Genomic DNA, 24182 nt, shown 5'->3' on the forward strand with positions numbered 1-24182 from the left:
AGAATATAAATTACGATGGCGCAATATGTCTAATTAATAAAAAAACTGTATAAGACATGTTATACAGTTGTTAAATAGATATATTTATTCAGGGGACTCTGCAGGAGGTGGGCTGGAGGTGCTGTTGATCTACTCCTATACGATTTGTTTGTTTTAGAAAGATTTATTTTCTTTAAAAAAAAAGATATTTGGCAATTATGTATAGAAAAAAATTTAGTATTTGTTCGTTTTTTTCCATAAAATTTAATATTTGTTCGTTTTTTTCAAAAAATTTAATATTTGTTCATTTTTTTCCCAAAAAATTTAATTTTTTTGTGAATAGCTTTGGATTCTTTAAAATCTTTTTGAAAAAAATTTATATATAAAATTTTTCCAAAAATTTTTTTTCCCCTGTGAATACCAAAGGATTTTTGGAAATATTTTAATCAAAAAAAATTTATATTTAAAAATTTAATTTTTCAATTTTTTGCATAAATTGAACTTTTCATATTTTCTTCCAAACATTTTAATTTTTCAATTTTTAAAAAAAAATTATTAATTTTTTGTATTTAACTATGGATTTTCGAATTTCTTTTTTTTTAATTTAATATTTAATTTTTTTTGGGATAAGCTTTGGAATTATAATTGTATTTTCAAAAAATTCATTTTTTGTGAATAGCTGTGAATTCTTTTAAATCTTTTTTGAAAAACTTTTAAATGTAAAATTTTTCCAAATAAGTTTAATTTCCTGTGAATAGCAATGAGATTTTTGGAAATATTGAATTAAAAAAAAATTTATAAAAAAAATTTAATTTTTCAATTTTTTTGCATAAATTGAACTTTTCATATTTTCCTCCAAAAATTTTAATTTTTCTAAAAAGTTATTAATTTTTTGTGTTTAAATATGGATTTTCGAATTTCTTTATTTTAAAATTTAATATTTAATTTTTTTTTGGGAAAAGGTTTTGAATTATAATTGTATTTTTAAAAAATGTAATTTTTAGTAAACACCTTCTTATTTTGATTTAATTTTCTTGATTTTTTTCGAAAAAATCCTGGAAACAATCACTTCTTTAAGCTATTATTTTCCTTTGGATTATAAATTATATTATAATCTGGGGATGCCAATGTACAAAATTTAGATGGCCAATTTATAACCCGTTTTCTCTTATCCAGGCTGCTGATTTTGGCCTATTTACTAAGTAGCTTGTTTGAGGTCATACCAACGTCCCTACTGCAAAGTTTTGGCATTGACCTTCTTTGATTATTCCCAATGTTGCCCCCCCCCCTATTTCTCGAAAAATTCCTCAGTCCTTATTTTGATCACCCTTCCAATCCCCAGCTTCCTCACCAAACTTTCCGTTTCCTTTATCGTCTTCTTCACCTCATAAACAATTGTCCCTCTCCAAAGGACAATCTTACAAATGCAGGGAACTGTTTAAATCTAATACAAATATTCACATTGCTAGGCTGATATAAAAATTATTAATTGACCAAACATTTATATTTGTCGTACCTAATCAATAAAAAGAAACCCTCTACTTTAGACATTTTATAATGATGTTTCAAACATATTATTTTGATTATATTGCAATATAATATGAATATCAAAATCCTTTTGCCTTCTGCTCTACGTTTATCAATTGTATACAGACATATTCAATACATGTGATAGTCTTATTTATTCATTAAGCCATTTGGTGGATTATAATCAAGTTTTTTTGTAGCAGATTTGTGAACAATTAGATGTCAAAATGGGACTAACTAATAAAATGACTTATATCGTACCGTCCATCAATTATCCATCTCTCTATTGCCTAATTTGATTATATATCTGGCCATAAAGTGCATTAAAATATGTTATTTCATCATAATAAAGTCTTATGTCTATATTGCAGATCCTAATTAACTATAACAATAGATTTGATAAAATATTTCTCATCAATTACACTCTTTTCTCGTACTTAATCGATCAAAAAAAAAAAAAAAAAATAGTATAAATATAGCCCTATATAGTAATTACTTACTTAGTTTAATTCAAATATAACTTTTCATCATTGCCTCAAACTGTATTCAATGCGGTTCCTCCGTTTTTTTATTCTTAATGTCATTTGAAGAAGTTTCATTACTAATTATGACAAAATTTGTCTAATTATGTGTAGTAAAAAATCAACTTTACGTCCACAATAAGGCCTTTCCTTCCATGATGATGCAATTTATGACGTCATTGAAAAAGCTTTATACAAGTTACATAAAATTAAAACTTGTTCACGACAAGTAATGTTGGATAAAACTTGCCTGAGAAAGGCTTTTTCTAATTGTTAATCTGAACATTATTTTTTTTTCCAAAGCTTTTGACGTTATTATTAAAATTTTTGAAGAGAGAACATCTAAGTATGAAGTAATAACTATTGAGTGTACTCGTCAAAGACAAAGAGCTCCTTTGATAGATATAAATAAAAATGAAAATCTGGGGTGGAATGAGCATGTTTAAAAAAGAAAATTAACATGGTAACCCTAAAAATTTGAAAAAAGTTTTGTAAGAGAGACATAATAATGCACATGGCGTTTCATTAATCCGCTACAATACGCTGTGACAAGAGAGGAACGAAAAAAAGGTTTAAACAATAACATTTGCTAGTATCACTCCTGACGTCGATCCTCATTTCTACTCTGAGTCCAACAAGGACTTACATTTATAACTCAACAACAAATCCTGAGGGTTACCCCTGGTCTTTTATGAGCACACACGGACGTTCAGATAGGCTTGGAATATTATTAAATCTATTTAGGAAAGGATGTTCACTACTCAGGAATTAAATAATAACGACAGCTGCTAAGGAAAATAAACTCTTTCTTTATATCACCAATTAAAAATTAACGGGCAGGAAAAAATACACAGGATTTACATGTATGGTTATAAGTGTTAGTCTTTGCCGGACTCGTTGTAGAATTGGGGATCGGCCTCGGAATAATTCCAGTCTATATGTCCATGCTATATTGGGAATGAGATTATTGTTTATTTCTTTCCGTTCGGGGTTGAATATAGCTTATCTATTAAAACGTCATAACAACTTTTCCACTCTTTCTTCCAAAAATTCCTCAAATTGTCAGGGTGACCACGTTAATTTTTTCTTAATTTTATTTATACATATATTTTAATGCATTACTAACTATAAGATATATATTTTTGTATTAGTCATTAGACGTTCCCGCTAAAGGTTATGAGTCAAGGGCTTATATAAAATTTATATATATGTGAGTGTAAACATTCATCATTCTTGTAAATACAATTGAAACATTAAATTCCAACAAACGTATTTAAAATGACCTGTTTAGGCCTTGAATACGTTCACGGAGAAGTACCCAAATCCTTACATAAACTATTAGGAATTTGTTTATAGGAAGCCTTGCAATAATGTTTTTCCATTTTTCATTTAGAGATAGTCAGGAATTTCTTCAAACTGTATGTGAATGGGGCTTGGAGCAACTCAAGTACGGGACACGAAATGATTTTTATTCAGTATTTATCATTGGGGTTCCTCACTAACATTGTAGTAAATGCAATTTATTTGGTTGTCAGTTGTCTATGTTTACTCTAACCAGTGTCCTGAACGTTGATTGGTTGAATTAGAATTAGACCTTGTTAAGCAGTGTACATTTTCTTAAGAGTTATTCAATTATAATTATATAGTTTGGAAGAATTTTCAAACTACCAACTGATTTTGTAACTTTTTTCTTCTGTTAATTTTAGTGTGGGAGGTTGCATGATCCAATATTGATAATAGCATGTTAAATTTAAAAAAAATGATTGTCCTCTTTTTTGAGTAGGGAAGAAGGTATCAAATTAAAAATAAGACGGATCCACATTTTCTTGTATCTGGGTCGGTTCGAACTTTAATAGAATGAGATCCACATTATGGTTGCATTTTTACTCAGTTCTCAGCCAAACTAATGGATAACTCAATTTTATTCCAATTAAAACATAATTATGATAATTATTATTATAATAACATGGGACAAGTAATTACTTTTACTCTATCTCGCAACCTATTATCCAAAAAGAAACAAATTCAAGTTCAAAATCAGTTGGTAGTTTTCTTCAAACTATAAAATTATTAATCAATAATTGTTGATATTTGTTCATTACTCAATAAAAACTAATTTGTATCCAACCAATTCATGTTAAAAACACAGTTTAGTGGATTAAAAAAAAAACGTCGAACCCTAACTCATTCTTTTGTTTCTGAGCTGGGTAACGTCATGGGAATTACCCGACAATGCAATTGGTTGTGTAGATGTCGCCAAAATCACGAATTTGAATTAATAAAGTGCACCTTTGATATGGACAAAATACATCTTTTTATAACTAAGATTAAGTATTAAGCAATACTATGTATGTGCATTTAAAGATTTTAAATATCCCTCAGATCTTTTATATAATCAGTCAAAGGTCGAATACTTGAAGACAGTTTGGATCTCTTATCCTTTTGTCTAATACAATTTTACTTATACATTATCATAATAATTTGGACATAAAACCCGTCCAATCGTTAGCTCAAATGCTTTCATATAGGAGAACAATTCAAAAATGTTGAATAAATTTGCTAGATTCGCAGAATGTGTTCAATATACTATGTTCTGACCTATTTAGAATTATGAAGAAAGACTTTTAGTTTGGAATTTTAAGCAGACAAATGGTGACGAATAGTCTGGCTCTGGTCAGGCTATTAATATCGGTTATGATCTATTGATAAAATAATAAAAGACATTACTTACTTCAAAAGTAAAATGAATGACACATTCATTTAAAAATGACACTCATTTTTGATAGGTATATAAGATTGAATCCCCAACAGCATTTCATTTTGAAGCCTACGTCTCAAAATTTATTATTTACAATATTTAGCAATACATAAACAAAGTATTATAAAATTATTCTTCATCAAATTGAGTTTTAATAATGTTTAAATTACGTACTTTAAAAGTACTCAGTTGTTACTCTTACCGTCGGTTTTTTAATTCATTAGAATTATAAATAAATTATGAGTGGTATGTTCAAAAAATGTTTACACAAAAGATTTCACTTGGGGGGCAAACTATATTTGGGTCCTGTACTCATAATACTGTAAAGGTGACTCTATGGTTCTTACGCCCACTGAATTGGTTGAACTACAGCGGTGCGTTCCTATAATAATTATTTTACTGACATTTTTTGAAAGAAGGCCAATCATTTTTTGTCATTTTTGCTTGTCAATGACTACATTTATACAAAAATACTTTTTAAATACTCCTTTCAATTATTTTTCACTTTGTATATTATTTAAAAAATTCCTTTAGAAATAATTTTTTACGTTTTCTTTCATAAATTTAAAATCATGGGATTAATACAAAATTGGATTATGTTTATTTCAGCTGTCGTTTTATTGTGTAATGAATTCTTTTAATTAAAAATACTGAGGATGAAATCGTATTTGGGTCCTGTGATTAATGTTTTCAAAATCAAGATATACATTTGTAACTATTTTGTACGCGAGTCTCAACAAAATACTTGAAATATTTCTTTAAATTATTTGGCAAATGTGTATTTGTACAAGTATATCTAATAGAATATACTTGTAAGCGTAGAAAACATCATTTTTCGATCAAATGTAAATTAAATATATTCCTTTGAGCACTCTCGGTTTGTTAATATGAGTGCTAGTGATCATAATAATCAATAAATAGCACGGCGTTACGTTAATAACATATAAATACCATTAACATTAAAGAAAGAAAATGTAATAAGAAGCTAGGAATTATAATTAATTTAAAAATAACTAACTGTTCTTTTTTGTCTCTTACCGAATCATAAATGTATCTAATGATGAAACAAGTCTAACATAATAAAATAGTTTAATTTGATATCTTATAGAGCTTGTATGAGTAAAGGAGTTTATGATATATATATATAATTAATTATGAATGTCTTTTAGTAGAGGAGAAGTCACGTTTTGTCGCATTAAATTATGATTGAGACAACACTTTTATATAAGTCTATTTGTATTATTAAGGCTTTTATAAATCCTTCCTTAATGAACTTGGATTGTAAGCACTCAAAACAGCTTCTCATTACGTATAAAGTGTGTTAAAAAGAAATTCATTATTTTGGAATGGGTTTTATCCTCACTTCATATTCATCTCCTGTGCAATCAAAACATTGTGAACACGAGAATTTCCATTATTTTATCCACATTTTTGACATTTGCCTTTCCAGAGTTTTGTGCATCTTTGAAATTAACAATATCCGGAATGGAATCGACTAAATCAAAATACTCCAAGATGACTTGTGACAATATCCGGACTTTAAACAATATTCTCATTTTTTATTTTTTAATGTTCCTTTAATTGGTCAGATGAAATAGCACGGATCAAGTATAAGTAAACATTTTTATATCACATTTCCTCCATTCGAACAAGGAATCTTCCTTGAAGGCCATATACATGATATGTTTTTCCTTCTCAAGAAAAGAACCGGACGAAAATCTACGCACATTGAGTTGAAGAGAATAATTTGATCACAATCGCATAGTCCATTGAGCTATGTCGTTCCATCCTAATTATTATTATCTAATCAACTAGTGATGCTTCCTCGCGGCTATGGAAGGCCTGGCACCCTCCGCAGATGTAGTTATCTGTTGGCGTCCAAGTGGTGGCTTTAAAGGTCCTCGTTGTTTGAACCAAACGACACTGCAGGTTTTCTTCTCGGCATAGCGCCATAAGGTGACATGGGGCCAAAATTGTCAAAAAAGAGTTCAGAAGATCAATGAAAAAGAGTATTTCATTAGAGGAGATTGGTTACTTTCATCGATGGTGTCAAAAGTGCTATGTTTTTTTAACTCCTCCAGATCCTGTTTGGCCTATTTGACAGATAACTTCTTCCTCTCTTTAAGTTTTTGACTTTCTGACGGGATAGACGGTGGTCCTGGAGACACCTAATTGCTTGGAGTGCACTAATAGAAATTCGTTGGTCAAGTTCAAGTGTCACTTTCTCAACTTGAACGTTAGGAAGATAGCGAAAATTTGTTTTATATTGTTATTAATTGCTTATACTTTAATATATCGGAATATGTGTTCATTTCAAATACTGAACCTTCATTTATTGTTGGATTAGTCAGTGTTCAGATTTCAATTTACGACCCGGAATATATATATATATATAAGTATTATAAACAAGATATATTTTTATTATTTTGTCTCAATCCCATTTTATGAGTTAGTTTTCTTTTATACTTTGTAAATTTCTGGAAGTTAACTTTGGAATTTATCTTGAAAGAAGACAATATATCGCAGAGGATGGATCTAATCATCAAAAGTTGAAAATTCAATTTGGGTATAATGTCTGATTAAAGCCGATTTTCATCTTTCGACAAATTAATAGCAATTGTAGATTTCCTTGACAAAGACTCGCTACAGGGTTGTTCTAGTAAATCCAACATGCCTTTAATACCTTTAACTGCATCCTCTGATCGATAAGGGAAGCAAATAGACGATGGAAATTTTATTTACAAGTGCTAATAATACAAGAGAAAAAATTCATTTTCGCCGATAATTCGATCGATCTGAGGCAAAAAGTATTTGCTGGCCTTGATCATGCCCAAGAGGTAGTCTTTGTTCCAGTACTTCATGCTGGATACTTTCAAAGAGTCGATGCTATTGTCTGAACTGGTAGATACTTTTCTTTCTAACTCACCCTAAAAGAAGTAAAGCATAGGATTTATATAGGGGAAGTTAGAGGGCCAAATGTGGGAGTGTCAAAATTACACCTTTTTTCAATAAACAAGCTTAGGTCTTGTGGGCCTTGTGAGAGGGGATCGAGTCTTCTTCAAAAGGGAACTCCACAGCACTTACCTCAGCTTTCATCCAAGGTATCATTTGGTCAGACAAGACTTCGCAGTACCTGTATGAGACTATCATTGCTCCCAATGATACCAAGGGCCATCATTCTGGCTGGGAAACTTGGTTTTAAAGAAGGCTGGGGACATTAGCTCTCTCTATGACCAACCGTTTATCATTCTGGATATTATGGGATTTGTCCACTATACATTGTTTCTCATCTGAATAAAATATATTCGAACTTCAATTTGTTCGGCAATTTTCTTCCATGTGCAGCTTGAGTGGCCTTCATTTTGTCTGTGTGGATATGTATTTCGTACAAGCAACATGACTTTATCTTCAGGTCAGTTTTTATGGAGACTGTTGCACTACTAACTGGGCATTTTTTTTTGGCAAGAACGTTAATCGGAGTCCCAGGAAATGACTTCAAGGACATTTCAGGCCTATGAGGAATATGGATGTACGTTTTTTATCAATCTGGGATTGATGTAATTTTCAATTATATCCCCCCTTCGTTCCAGCGTTTGTAGACGTCGCAAACTGTGCTTGATGGGCATATGAGCATCTTCTTCATGTACACTAGGACATTCAAAGATGGTGATCCTCCAGGTCTCTTACATTATAAATATTTGTTTTGAATTAAAAGTTGCGCAACTAACTTAAAGCCAAGACTCAACCTCTCAATTAAAATAACCGAATTAAATCCTTTCTTTATTGTTCAGGGTGTAGTTAAAGATTGTCAGAATTTACCTGAACGATCCTGTATATCTAAATATATTACTTACAAAGACATAAAAATTTGAATTGATGAAAATGTTTATTGTTGTTAAAACATTTTTAAACTACAAAAGAAAAAAAATATCATAACTTTATAAAACACTACTTTTGAAACTTAGAATGATTACTCTTGCTTCATGAATACTTAAATAAAAGTACTAAATTATAGGACTCAAGGACGTTTCAATTCTTATACTTGGCTCTATCCTTGCCCTCAACATCATCATCAATTGATGAGTACAACTCGTAAATGGCTACACAAAATTCTATTATAGTATTGCATAATTTAAAAAATGTTGAAATTATAACAGATTATACGTTTTTCAGACCGCAAAACTAATGTTGTGCATATTATTTTGGATTGTGGCTTAGTTTTCGATGCCTTGAACAGGTTTTTGAAGGTTTAGCTTTTTATAATGCAAGATTTACTTAATTTATCCTATTATTGGGTAAAGAGTAGCTATAATGGTTGAAATCTTACCCCTTTGGAAATAAGATTTAATTATTGAAGAGTTCCTTGAATTGGTTCACCTTCTGCTATGAGAATTTACCTCTTATTTGGAGTAAGCACAAAATTTAAATTGCAGTTACTTGAATGTAGGTCGCGTACAGAAGAAAAAAAGTTGGTTTAAACCGATAATAAAGATGATTTAGATTGTTATGCGTTCGTAAATCCTTAGTTTCCAGCCTATGCTTTAAGTATATTTTTAATATTATATTTTACACTTAACAATTTCTTGCAGATATTTACAAAATTTGATTATGCTATCATTTTGTAAAATGTTCAAAGCAAATTCAAGGATGGTAGGCATCAAGAATAAATTATATATTACAAATAGTTGATTACATGTTTTGTATTAACAATGCAATCCTTTGAAGATGAAACACAATCAATCTTTGCATCTCCTTTGTCTAAAAGGGGGTTCAATAACTTTCCTGATGTAAGGGCATTATTGTTGATTGAAAAATTGAAAGAAGTTTCCTTTGATATACTTAGAGATGTATTAATTACCGAGAGTTGTATTAATTACCTTATAATAGATTGTGCTTTTGTGTAGTTCTCATTAAGCTTTCATTGTGAACAAAATAAGTAAAGGAAATATTTATATTCAACGTTTTCATGTGACGTCACAGGGGTGCCTGCAGGATTATATACCGGTAGTTGCATAAATACGCGGGCTAATTTTTAAACGCTTATATCTCGAGGTTCCGTGACCGAAAATAAAAAATTCGAGCACAAGAAACTCAAGAAAATCTTGTAGGTTTGTTTTTGTTTTTCTTACACGCATCAAACAAAGTCGTTTACAATAAAGGACACTGGACTATCCAGGACTACTGTGTTCTAGGTCTTGAAGCTTGTCAAGGAGGGAAAAGATCTGAAAGACCTGTCCATACCTCTGGAATGACTCAAGATTGGCTCCCTTCCCACATGCCATTTGGGAACAAAAACATTTGGCCAACTCAATCACCTGATTTGAATCCCCTTGACTACAGTGTGTGTTGGTAAATTGAGAAGAAGGCCTGTGCTACCCGCCACCCGAATTAAGACCCATTGAAGGCCAGTGTCAATGAGCAATGGGCAGCCATGGATGCCCATTACATCCACAATGTGTACAAGGCCTTCCGCGGGCGCTTGGAGGGTTTCATAGCAGCTGATGACGGTTATATTCAGTAAATATATTAAATTTCATACCAGAATAATTCTCAAAAAAAAATACGTCATACAATTTTTATTACACATTTAATTATTTGCCACAAATAGTCCACGTATTTATGCAACTAACGGTGTATATTTTTTGTTTGTGGAAAGGGCTTGGTTTTTGAAGAAAAAATCCCAAATAATAATATTTTTATAAAAATTTGTAAAATTAAATATTTTTCAAAAAATCAAAAAAAAAAAAACTTTTCAAAAATAAAATATCACATTAATTTTTTGGAAAAAAATTTCCAAAATATTACTACATGTTTAAATATTGATTATTTTCAAAAAAAAACTTAAATATTAATTATTTTTGAAAAAAATTAAATATTAATTATTTTTGAAAAAAATTTTAAATATTAATTATTTTTGAAAAAAATTTTAAATACTAATTATTTTAGAAAAAATTTTCAAAACTCCACAGCTATTTACAAAAATGTTAATTGTTTTGGAAAAAAAACTTTTAGTTCCATACAGAATAATCTGACTTTTTAGTTGTAGTAAATTACAACTTCCTTGTTCTTATAAATAAAATGAAAAATGATAAATGAAATTATTCTGCGCTATATAATCTTCCGTTAAAATTCAAAGGTTCGTTGGATTGCAAAAGAAGGAGAACTGAATTTATAATAACATAAAATCCTAGACAAACTCATCTGCGTCCAGTATTTCCTAGCCTTTTTTATAACTTTTATTAACTCCAAAGGTCCAATAAAAACTCTCTGACGAAAGCTGGTTATCTTAAAAAAACAGCTATTGGATATTTTCACTATAGAAATTACAACTTATTCTCAATCTTTACTGCCAAGAAAAATTCAGTGATCTCCACAAAATGGGTATATTTAGTGCAACGAGACCCAATTTACGAAATATTTAGCTCATACGGCTTCTAGAAGCCTGCGGGTATATTGGCCCAATATCAACTCTCCGGTTACGTCTGTATTATGGATGTCCACCATTTTTGGAGCCCAAACAAACAAATGTTATAAAAATTAAAACCTTTTCTTTTATATCAAGGAAAATAGTGAACTCCATCATGTGTATGTACATCGAAAAATAAAACAACATAAACCTCACTGTCTATCAAAAACTTATCCCTTTAATCCTATTTTTTATTATAATAGGTTGGCCAAAGTCTAATTTGGTTTATGTCGCCTGATTTCAATGCTGTATCAAAAGTGTTACAATCATTTGATTTAAGCCAAATATGCATGTTCTGTTCCATAACTTTAATACAAAGAGAATCACACTTCATGTTATCCTTCCCGTAAAAGCCCATGTTCCTATTGCCAAAAAAACAATAGATGACCAATTTTCACAGGCCTCTATTGAGTCAAATTTGTACCCCAAGAGCATTGACCATAGAGAAGAACAGGTGGTAGTCACTTGTTGCCAAGTCCGGACTCTAGGGTGGAAGCATGAGAGCTCCCATCTGAGCTGCCGGAGCTTCTGGCACGTGATCAAAGATGTGTGGAGACTCACATTATCTTTATGATGTCTTGCTGTCTCTTATTTGCCAATGTTGGCAGCTTGTGCTCAATTTCCAGCTTCAAACAGTCAAGTTGTTTACAGTAATAGTGAATATCGTCCCTGTATACATCACAAATTTTGGAGCGTTTTTTTTTATTAGGAATTAAAAATGTAAAATATGGCAAATTTCTTCCTTTAAGACTTTTGACTACGCTCGACAATTCACGACTGGCCAAGCTCTATACAAGCCGAAAAGCGTTAATAGTATACACTCGTACCTTTTAAACACTTTATTTTATGATTTGATGTGACCCATAATAATTAAGATATACTTAGTCAAATAAAAGGGGCAGGATGTACAAACCTATGTTATCGCCAAACCAATATGTCAGAGCATAAAATATTCTTACTGACATGCTATTATATAGACCCTATTTTCATATTGTAGACAATAAATTAGATATTGCAGCGTAAACCATGGGAAGTTTGTCTTTCATTATCCTACTTTGTTCCTCCTTAATCGATCAAATATATAATTAAATATACACAATTAGCCGTTTTGAAGAGATTAAAAGTACATATTACTTTGATATAATTCCAATATTACTGTTTTTTATTGGCATCAAGAAGTATTAGTGTTGAATTGATCCTAAGACATCATCACTTTTCCGTCATTTTTGTTGATTTGGGTTCGAGTTAAAATTTTTAGCTGCGGTAGATTTGATATTTTGATAATTGAAGTCGAGTTAAGTTCTTATGATGATACAAAAATACTTATATTTTACTGCGAGCTTCTAAAATCAGGTTCGTGTTTGCTGTCAAGAAATAACTCGAATGACCACAAAATATTCATAATTTTCTTGAATAAAATACAATGTTTATAACAAAAGAACATTCCTTGGCCTGCGCTGTTAAAACTGTCAGTTATAAACTGTAAGGTTGTGGTGGCTTAAGATCTATTTATACATTGTAATTTCTACGTTATGACCCCATTCATTTTCTTTGTTATTTATATTTACAAAAAAATATTTGAAAATTTGGAAAAATTTGAGTAAATAACAAAAAATCAATCTGTCTTTAATTATGATGACTATTCTTTTTCATTCGAGTAATACTCGAACCCAACTCTACTTTTTTCTAATCTATGGATTCTATTTCAACATTCTTCAGTCCTAATGTAAGTTTTAGTCTTTTTTTTTTGCCATATTACATTTTCCTCCAGGACCGTTTGGGGTACTTTGCCGAAAAAAGATATACTGATGCCTACGATTATATATTTTAACTCAATTTAAAATAATATTATAATAACATAAACTGCTTGTATCGTATATATGTATGGCATAGTAGTCAAATTAATTAGTGATATTTAGCAGAAAAATATTTTTTTTATTAATTATATTATATACAGCAGTGTAATTTGTGGTTCGAATGTAGTTCAATTCTTTACTGATGGAGTACTTTCAATAAATTAAATAATACACAAACGCAACAGTAATTCGAAGTATCAATGGATCAATTGAATAGTGTTGGACATGAAGTATTATTCATATTGGGAAAATGTTCATGGATTGACGAACACGTATAGTATCAGGCAATTCATATGCTATATAATTTTTGCCTAAATGTGCAAATGTTCCTTTACTGGAATGACCATTCGACAAAATTTCTCTGGCAAAATTACTGTAGTGCAAATTGTCCTTCGGCAAAATGTCCGTTTGTCAAATTGTCGTACAAAAAATGTTTTTGATCAGTTGTTCTAGAACCCTTAGGGTCATATTAGTCGGTCCTTAAGTCTACGGTCCAAGCTTTCTTGATATTTTCTTCACTTCTAGCTAGGATGGAAGAAAATTAAAAACAAACTATAAAATGAATTATTGTTAGAACCTATAATACTTTAATATTTTCTATTATTATTAAGGCACATAAACACTTATCTTATAATATAAAATATGTTGATAGAGGAATTGGGATATATAACATAAATAAACATTTTAATTTAAAATTATTCCTTTCTCAAAGAACCTTTCAGTACGTGTTGATATACGGCAATAAAAAAATTCGGGGAATTAATAAAATATGTTTAGATGTAGTAAAACAAATAAAAATGGAATATGACAAGGAAAAAAAATTAAGTCAAGAGTCTGAAATCCAAATTAACAACAATTACTTGCCATAAATCTTATAAGATTTATTTTAGATTTGCCATTTTTATATGTTATAAATTGCTTTTTTAATTTTTCTTCAATTATGACGTTAGAGAACACGCCATACAAAATAAAGAAACATTAAATTCAAACGGATTTTTTTCAAGGAAAAATAAAATTCCTCTACTCTAAAAAGATACAAAAAACCATTCTTTGAAATCTTACAAATATTAAATTTATATGTTGTCAAATAAACGCCTAAGATTTTATTTACTTATATCTATATTTTAAACATCATTTACAGAGCCTCTTAAATTTACATAATTCAAATGAGTTGTTTATTTAAAAAAAAAACAAAAAAAAAAAAACATTTAATACTTTTTTTTTGCGTTCGTCATTTATGAAATGTTTACCATTGCTTCATTAAATGTATTCTTACTCTGATTTTCTTAAATATTTATTCCATAAGAAGAATAAAATATGTACTTATGTAAATATTACTTGTCACAATAAAATAATGACAAATTGATTTTATTTAAAAAATACCATATGTAGGCTAATATAAGTCTCATAAATGAAATAATGGTTCTATCTATTGCTCAAGTGCTCCAGTAGATAAACGTACCCCGCAAATTAGAATAGAAAGCCTATAATTGACTCAAATATGTCTATAAACTTTGTATCACACCATATAATTCAGATTCAAAAGTAAAATGTTGCTTGTCAACTCGAAAGCAAGCTGATTCTGATAAGAATTGAATTTGGATTACATTTGTACTTTCAACCAATTTATTCTTTAATCCTGTGTCTGAGTCGCAAGCTGCAGTTTTAAAGTAGCTAAAATGGATCCTTACACTAAAAATATTGAGAGATTTACATATTTTATGGTTGAAAGGGACCATATTGGGGCCAAAATAAGACCCATAAATCTAATAAAGGTTCTAAACTGTTGTTAAATTTCTTGGGTATCTACACTTGTCCCAGTAATTTGAATAGAAAGCTTATAAATGATTTGAATATGTCCTGGAGATATTTGGCTGTAATATCAATGAAATAAAAAAATTAAAAGGGATTTTATCTTTTTCTTCATTTTTTGCTTAAGATTGCTTTTTTTGTTAACCTACCATAAATGCTTTCTTGAAGCAGAGAGAATCGTAATTATAATTTTTGATTATTTTCCTAAAACTTATTTTTTTCGTCCTTATTTTAAATTAAAGGACGCTTGAGAAAGTGTGGACAATGGTTTTGACTATAACAGATATTTGGTGTCATGATTTTTTCTACTTTTTGATGGTCTTTAAAGTTGGATGTAGATTGTTCCCAATTTTGAACCTATTCATATTTTGTACATACAATTAAATTCCTTGAACATCCAATTTGTAAAAAATAAAGTATGTTGACGGATGTCACCTTCCACTTAAAGTCAAATACAGGGTTCGGAAGCAAAACGTGGATTGAATGTTTGATTTCAGAAAAATGTCCATAATTTTATTTTTGATGTATAACTTCGAAATTTTTTTCAAAAGTTTGAGACACGACTTTTGAGAACCTGTTCATTCAATATGGCCGCCCTCAGTAGAATCACAGCCTCCACACGACGGTGGAAAGCCATGCAGGAGTTGTTGATAAACTTCTGGGACAAGTTGTTCCACTCATTTACAATGGCAATCTTCAGGGAGTCCACGTTCGGATGAGATGTCCGGTTAGTCTCCTTCTCCAAAGTGCCCCACCCAGCAAAGTCCAACGGGTTCAAATCCGGCAACGATGATGGCCACATGTCCTTGGGTCAAAAATCAGCCATGTTGTCAGTGCAGAACTTCTGGAATTTGTCCGATGTGTGTGAGGGTGTACCATCTTGGTCCACAGATAGTTTTTCTCTGGGTAGGTGGCCTTGAGCCATGACAGTATAGTGAAAATCAGCACCTTGTAGTACGCCTCCTGGCCAATTTTCTTCCCAGCCTTAAAAAAGAAGAGAGGCATATTCTTGGCTTCGGATGCCATGACCCTCAGGAGCATTATTTGGTCCAGATGTTTTGTACAGAACACCCCCTTGAACTCCTTTGGTGATACCCCATGCCAACAATCGCTCCGACAGTTGTAGACCTGGTCGTTGGTAAAAATCTTCTGGTCTGAGAATTTTTTTACTGTGGATCCATTTGCCTTGATCCACGCACAAACATAATAATGCATAATAATATTATAAATGATAAGTGCGTGGGGTCCTTGTGTAGGAGGAAAACTGCAAGTCCTCCTTCAAATCCCTTGGGATCATCCCCTTGTCCACATCAAACTTGTTAGAGAGGCGATTCATGGATTTTATGGGGTCCTCCTTGATCTTCTTCTTCAGGTCCCCCAAAAACTCAAAATCCCTTTTCAAGTTGTGTCCCCCACTTCCTTCTGTCCTTGGAAGGTATTTTCAATCCTTTTTTATCTTGGTCACCTTGAAAATGATGCTCCTCGAGCATTTCACAATAACCATAATCTCTACCACCTCAATTTTGACATACAGAAGGTCTGAGAGATCATCTGCCTTTTTGCTTCTTGCTCACTTATGATGAAAGATTTGAGAAATGTTTATTATTGTATACTTATGCAGAAAGGACGGGAGATTCGTAATATGCAGAAAAAAAATCACAAAACATCCTATTTCAATTACATAAGTAGCATTTATTAACAGTCCACGTTTTGCCTCCGAACCCTGTACACCCTTAATATAATGTGGAAATCCCTACAGCATTAACACTGAAAACTGAGACACAGGGCTTTTTTATCTCTCATAATTGGGGGGGGAGGAGCTTAGCCCCGAAAATTATAAACACCGTAACATAAATAGGTTTATTTTATATACACAACGTAAGGCCCTTCAACGGACTTTGAATGTTTGTAACAGATAAGATGTTTTTATTTATTTATTATTGAACAAGGAAGGTTGAACCATTCATAATCTCGAACTATTAATTATTGTATGATCCAAAAAAGTTATTATCAATTATTATCAAGACAGCATAGGAATAATGAAAGATTTTTCTAAAACTTTTCTTTTGTATTCAGCAACTGATATTGACAAATTATATTTCATTTGAAAGAATAATTAACTTTATTTCAATACAAAGTGATGAAATAAAATTAATTGGAGAACAATAATTAATAATAACTAAATCAGGGATGACTCAATGCATATAACACAACCAAATAAATTATGACAAAAAAGTGAAGCTCTCTGGACTTATAAATTCATATTTTTTACAAAGGAAAAGAAAGCTCTTATTAGTAAGATTAGTCTTATTCAACCGAAATTGCAGCTTTTTAAAAACAAAGCTATTAAATTAAATGTATTCAATATCAGACATGATTATAATTTGAAGATACAGTATACACTATAGGTATCTAAATAAAAATATATACCGTATACACTAAAAGACTGTCAATTCATTTTAATGTTCTTGTTTTTTTTGCGTATATCACGCATGAATTTATACAAATGCAATAAGTAGAGAGCATCAGGAGAAGGCAGGAGCGGAACAACTGGTACTAGTAAATTAGGATCCTTGAAACCAACAGCTGTCTGATACACAATTTTGGAAAAATTGTGGGAGCAACAACAACAACAACAAAAGAAGAAACGGATGTGGGATATTATCTGCGCTGATGTCGTTTCTGAGAAAGCTGTATATACCGTTAGCATCTCCATCCGTACTCCCTACAAGATCAGGAAGGACATATATCCCTCCTCAAGTCCTGACCTCAATCTTTTAGACTTTGTAGCTTCAAATGTCTTTGAGACCAATGCCTGGAACATCTCTCATCAAATTTGAATTCGCTTCGAGTTGTCATCATGACAATTTGGTACACCATGGACACGTTCTCCAGCATCAAAAGCTGGCAATCTGTTCATTGCCAGGTCGAGGCTGTTATTGCTGATTAAGGAGGACATACAGGGGGCGGGGATCAAATTGTCGCCAAAATATTTTTCTACAAAAAACAACACAAAATATACATTTTTTAATTTTTTTATTGAAAATCAAAACTATGACGAGCATATAGGCATGGAGTAGCCATTCATTCGATATAATCACCGTTGGCATCAATAATGGCCTCAATACGGCCTCTGGATGCAGGCTCTTCCGACCATCTCATTCTCCATGTTGCCGAATACCTCCTTGATGGAGTCCATCAGGCTGGCCTTGGTGCTATGGGGATGTCTGTTGGTATGTCTTTCGACATAGCCCCAGACAAAATAGTCCAAAGGATTCAGGTCGGGATAGTTAGGAGGCCACAAATCCTTGGTTACGGTTAACCACTGCATAGAGATTTTGAACACATGGTAGGGTGCTGAGTTCTGTTGCCACACCTAGGGCCTGTCTCCGGCCACCCCTTGGATCCAGGGCAGAACCACCTTCTCCATAACATCCAGGTAGACCTCTGTATTGACCTTTAGACCCGTTTCAAACATGTGGGGAGGCATAACATGACCTTCACTGGTGACCACCCCGAACACCATGACCATTGCAGGGAACTTGGTCTTCATTACCTTCCTCACATGGTGCAGGTGGCTATCCACCTGTTGTTCTGCTTGTTGACCTTCTGATCTTGACAGAAATTCTTTTCATCAGAGAAAACCCACATCATCCCGGGCTGCTTTGGGTGCTTGAGCTTGTTGATCAATTTTGTTGACTTCATCAGCCTGTTGTCCTTTGCCTTCTGGGCCAAGATCTGGCCCACCTGCATCTTGTAGCTCCTGCAACTTAAATCCTCAGATACACAGTCCCTTATTGTTTTCTCATGGCATCCCAGATCCCTCGCCATGGCCTTCATGGACCTGGTGGGGTCATCCTCAACCATCTTCTTCACCTTGTCGACAAAGTCGGTGTCCCTGACCTTCCTGTCGGCGCCCTCCTCCTTGGGGGCCCTCTTTATGGTGGCATCAACATCCCAGGTGTCCTCTAGCTTCTTACAGATACGCTTAACAGTCCGTAAATTCACTCCTAAGGTTGAAGCAATCGTTGAATTGGAGATTTCACCTCCATTATTAACCAATGCCATGACTACGGCGGACCTCGAAAGCTCCTCGTTCCACTTATAGCTCTTTATCTCCTCATATGATGACGGCATGATGCTAACTGAACTACGTATCGTCAGCTGACGAGAATAGCTTTCCTATTTGGTAACCGGTTTTTTTATTAGATAATGTCGTCTTCACGTTATCAAGGTTTAAAGTAGGCAACAATTTGATCTCTGCTCCCTGTATAGTATTTAAACATATCTCCAATTGGTTTGAGTCGTCTCTTCTGGACTCTATAAAACTATGTTTTTAGTAATTATTTATGGTACAGCAAGTTTTAGGCCCCACATTTGCCGACGTATTTATTTTTAAACACAAATGAAACACACACTAAATTCAAATTTGACCATTACCCACATATTACTAAATAATTTTTAAAAGGAATTCCAAACCTAAAGCGAATGATACTCCAGTAAAAGTATTATACATTCAGGAATATGAAATTTATTGTTGAGCGACACCCTAAAAAATAATTTATAAACTATTTAATTGAATTTTGCTTATAAAACGAATCATGTGTAGGGGTTTCCATGGAAACCATGTAACTTTTCAATTATAATTATAATAACATGTAGATGGTTGCATTTTTAAATTGTAAATGCAATAAATAATTGGCTTTTCTTCAAAAACTACAAGTCCAATTTTATTGACATATTTAAAAACATCTCATTTAACTATTAAAAATATGAATTTATTCAATTTGATCATTTTGGTCTTTTTATAGCAACCTATCTCTTCGAAACCGAATTACAACTGGCACGTACTACGTCATCGGAAATTTATTTCCATTTCTTCTCAAGGGATGTCATGTGAGCATTCTTATATCTTGAAGAATTAGCATTGAACTCCTTCTCTAACATTCTCTATATCGGGATATAAATTAGTTTCAGAGGGAGGGGGCTTATAGACTTGTCCCAAAAATACTGGATTTTTCTTACAGCAGTTACACATGATTTCTCTTTGTATTAGTACCCTCTATCAAAAGATGACGAGACTGAATTTTGTAAGGTTTGACACCAATGTCATCTTTAACCAACTTTGTCAAAGTATTTTTGCTTACACTGTGATCCTGGGACAGCTTTTGTACGTATCTCCGTGGATTTCTCCGATTTATTCACAGACAACCTTGACCCACATTGGAGTTCTCACAATCTTGGTTATTGTTGGTTGCCTATCAGACTTCATTCCATCCTCCAATGGATTTTTCTCCTGTAAACAGTTTTTCGATTTACGTTGGTAATCTTCTGGATTGACTTAGAAGTGTGCCTAGCTTTTAATTGAGTAATAATCTATTTCACTTTTACAAAAATTATATTCCCCATATAATTATGAAAATTTAATGTTTTGTTTACATAAATTTTCATACAGAATCTGACAGAGTGTTTCCTTATGCAAAAAAGGTTTTTTTAAATATTGAATGATTTTAAAAAGCACTCCTCTATTTCTAGGACAAATAATTAGAACTACTAAAATTTTTTTCTTATTCTGCCCAGAATCCATGAGAACAACTACTTCTTAATGTAGTCGCCTTTGGAGGCATTAATGAACGTCAGGTGGAGTCATAAGATCCCACATACATAGGAGATAGTCTTATTGCTCATATCCTCCCAGTGCTCATTCGGAGTGGCCTTTGGGACGGTGATGTTTTGGTGGCAGATACTGCCAATTGAATCCACGTGCGCCCAAAATTAAAGTCAAACAGGGTTGAGTCAGGGTTTTAGGGGTGTCCCATTGCCAGAAGTATGCCCTGTTCTTGTTTCAAAATAGAATCTTCTCTGTGGGGTTTGCCATATGGTCAGGAGTAACAACCTGCTAGTTGCCACTGTTAGCCAAATATAACTGCGTTCTTGGATATCTTGACCTGCTTCAAAATCTTTGTGCGAGTATCTTTCCTTGCAAGAAGTGTAGAGATCTTGGTCCAAACGTCTCCTTCCGAGATCATTTTACCGTTAGAGTACCCTTCGAAGAAGGAAAAAAAAGTTCAGCTGAGCAGTTTCTTAAGCATTTTCAAGCTTTGGACTATGTTCACACCAACCAACAAAATTTCTATTTGAGGTTAAAATTGATACTTATTAAGGTTGGATTAGAAAATATAGACTAGCCGCAGGGCGTTAAAATTATTTTGACTGAAATAATTCGGCCTGGAACCACTTTGAACTATAAATCGGTCCACACACAAAAAAAAGTGTCTCTAAAGAAATTAATGATGTTAATTTCTATACAATTTCAATTTCCATGGTATGGTTTAGAACAAATCCTTTTAACCAAAACTGATTTTTTCTTTAATTACAGTTTCTGAGTTATAAACAAATTCTTAAATATATTGTTGTATAATCTCTTCCAAAAAGGCAAAATACATTTAGTTGCAAGTAGAAGGTTTGTGGCTAACGTATACTGAAAGTTCACGGCGCTTTTTTATCCCCCGGAAGGTTCACTTACCTCAATTTACCACAAAGGAAGTTCATTACCAGGAGAGTTCATTCCAAAACAAATTCCCCCTTTGGAAAAATTCATCCCTAACAAAACAAATATTTTGAATATATCTTAATGAAAGAAATCAACTATTAAAGGAACTATTTTATTCTACATTCTAATACAAAGTTGAATCATTCAATAATCCTAGTAAAGAAGCTTCTAATTTGAATAATAACTTATTCTCAAGGAAACAGTTTATTTATAACTTAACCATAAAAAGGCGAATTTCTAATTAAATACACGAAATTTCGATTTTAACTGAAAAGATGATCATTTTAAGCCATTTTTGACTTTAATTTCTAGAAAAAAGCATCAAATTACGTGATTTCTTTGCAGATTGCAACAAATTTGCTTCATACAGGTAGCTTTAAGATCATTTATATCCATAAATTGAATATGTATATATATTACTAAATTAATTATCACTCCTTGTCGTGATTGTCTCAAATTATATAAATTTTTATTTCATATTTTTTAAATTTATTTTGAACTTGATCAAAATTAATTATAGAATGTACTCATTTTACCTTTCCCAAAGATTATTTTATACTTGCAAACGGATATTACATTGAAAATGGTTAATTTCATTTATTCTGAACCTCTTCATCGGTTATTTCCTTTAACTCCCTGCTCGACTGTTTGGTCGATCACAATTTGAGTCACCACATCTTCGATATATGTATAGAAATGCATTTTCTTTTAGCTCAATGCAGAAAAAATCATGCAAATAAATGAATAATTTCATGCAAATAAGCCTCTTCTTGGTTTGGACCTCTTTAGTGCGTGTGGAGCATTATAATATAACGTCTGTATATTTCAATAAAATATATATAAATTTAAAAAAAAAGAATTATAAACTGCAAATAACATTAAAACATTTATACTACAAAAGTTTTGTCTAGATAAGAAGTCTATCTTTTATTTTTGTAGAAAAATTTCCAAATCAAAATTTGTAAAAATTGGGAAAAAAACTATTTTACACTAATTTTGAAAAAAAAAAGTAGTTAATAACATTTATTGGCATTGTAAATATTAACACAAATATAATCAAACTTGCAAAGAAATAATTACGGGAAATAATATCGTCAAAAAAATTACAATCGATAACTGGTTCATTTTGCAAATACTGAAAATATAGTCTTATTTAATGTTCCATTCATTAAAAATACTGATTTGTAATTTTGAAGATCTTTAATTTGATATCCAAAATATATTGTTTTGTCGCATTTCTTCTTAAAAATTGAAAGTTGACATTCAATGAAATATTAAGAAAAACGAGAACAAGATCACAACGAACATTCCAGTAACCGATTCACTAGAAGGTACAATAATAATCATGATTCGTTTTAGTTATTATTCATTTTGGCCAATCCTAATTAGGGGAAAAGAAATTGCAAAGATTGCTAGTACTGTAGGACAGAAGATCCGAGTAATTGCTTCTTAGGCCTGATCAATTTTGCAAAAAAACCGTACGATTAAATAAAAGTTTCAAGGGAGAAGAAAAAACAGGCTGAAAAGGAGAAGCAAAAAGATTAATTAAGAATACAGTCCTAGAACCAATACAACACAAATAGACAGTAATTTTCAAGTCATAATACGAAAAATAAAATAGGATTTTTATATTGGTATATAAATTTCAAAAACACTGAAATTTACATTTAAAATAGCTTTAGTCTAGAAAAAATATTATAAATAAATATATACATACATACATTTTATAATTAGTTCCTTCTTTAGAGAGAGAGACAAATGTTTACGCCAAGACGACCTATTGAATAATGAGCAAAACAATAAAAAAAAGAGCACACGCAACAACCGGTTTTTCTTTTCAATTTTTAAACATAACAATGTACACCTCTCTAATAATAGCATAAATGTACGGCATATATGTGATGTGGGGAAGTCTAAAAGAGAGATAATTATCAGAGGCTAAATAATTCGAAGAGTGAAATTACCGCTTATGATTTTGACTATAAAACTGTCGCGTCTTATATGACATTTCAAAGGAGTTTGCCTTGAATATGTATAAGAGTTTGAAGATATTTTGAATACACCAGAGTGCAGCTTTTTAACTCTGGGGATATATGAGGTGCATATATGTAGTGCTTGGAATTTTAAATGTATAACATTTTATTAGACACGTTGTAATAAATATGTTAATATGTCAAGACAGCACAACGTTGTATGAAAGTCACAAAATATTATTTTTATTCTTTAAGACAAAGAAACAGACATGAAAAAAAAAAAAAAAAAAAAAAAAAAAATTAGAAACAATGTGTGTTTAACCCGGGTTGTTCAAAGGATTTTAATTTAAGGAAGCGTGTTTTTTTTTAAATCAAACAAATAAAAATTTTTGAAAAATTAAATTGCTTAGAACATAATCAGAAAAAATATAATTCATATACAAAAATTAATAGATATTTTCCAAAAATTGAATTTAAAAAAAAAAAAAAAATTCTACAGTAAATGTTTAGAAAATTAATTTTTTGAAAAAAAATAAGAAATAAAATTTTCATTATATATTTTAAAAAATATTAAAAAATTAAATTTCAAATATTTAATGTATTCAAAAAAATTTCAAATATTTAATGTATTCAAAAAAATTCAAAATGTATTCAAAAAATTTAAAAAATGTATTGAAAAAATTTGTAAAAAAAAAAAACAAAAAAAAAAAAATTAGAAAAACAAATTTATGAAAAAA

At 31.3% G+C, this 24182-nt stretch overlaps 1 protein-coding gene across 2 annotated transcripts in view; it reads left to right on the forward strand.

Annotated features, from left to right (window-relative positions):
* The window catches only part of LOC121126034 (uncharacterized), a 69842-nt gene that overhangs the window by 9912 nt on the left and 35748 nt on the right, over positions 1 to 24182 (forward strand). The window lies entirely within an intron of this gene.

The sequence above is a fragment of the Lepeophtheirus salmonis genome, chromosome 11, assembly GCF_016086655.4.
Source record: "Lepeophtheirus salmonis chromosome 11, UVic_Lsal_1.4, whole genome shotgun sequence".
NCBI classification, from domain to species: domain Eukaryota; kingdom Metazoa; phylum Arthropoda; class Copepoda; order Siphonostomatoida; family Caligidae; genus Lepeophtheirus; species Lepeophtheirus salmonis.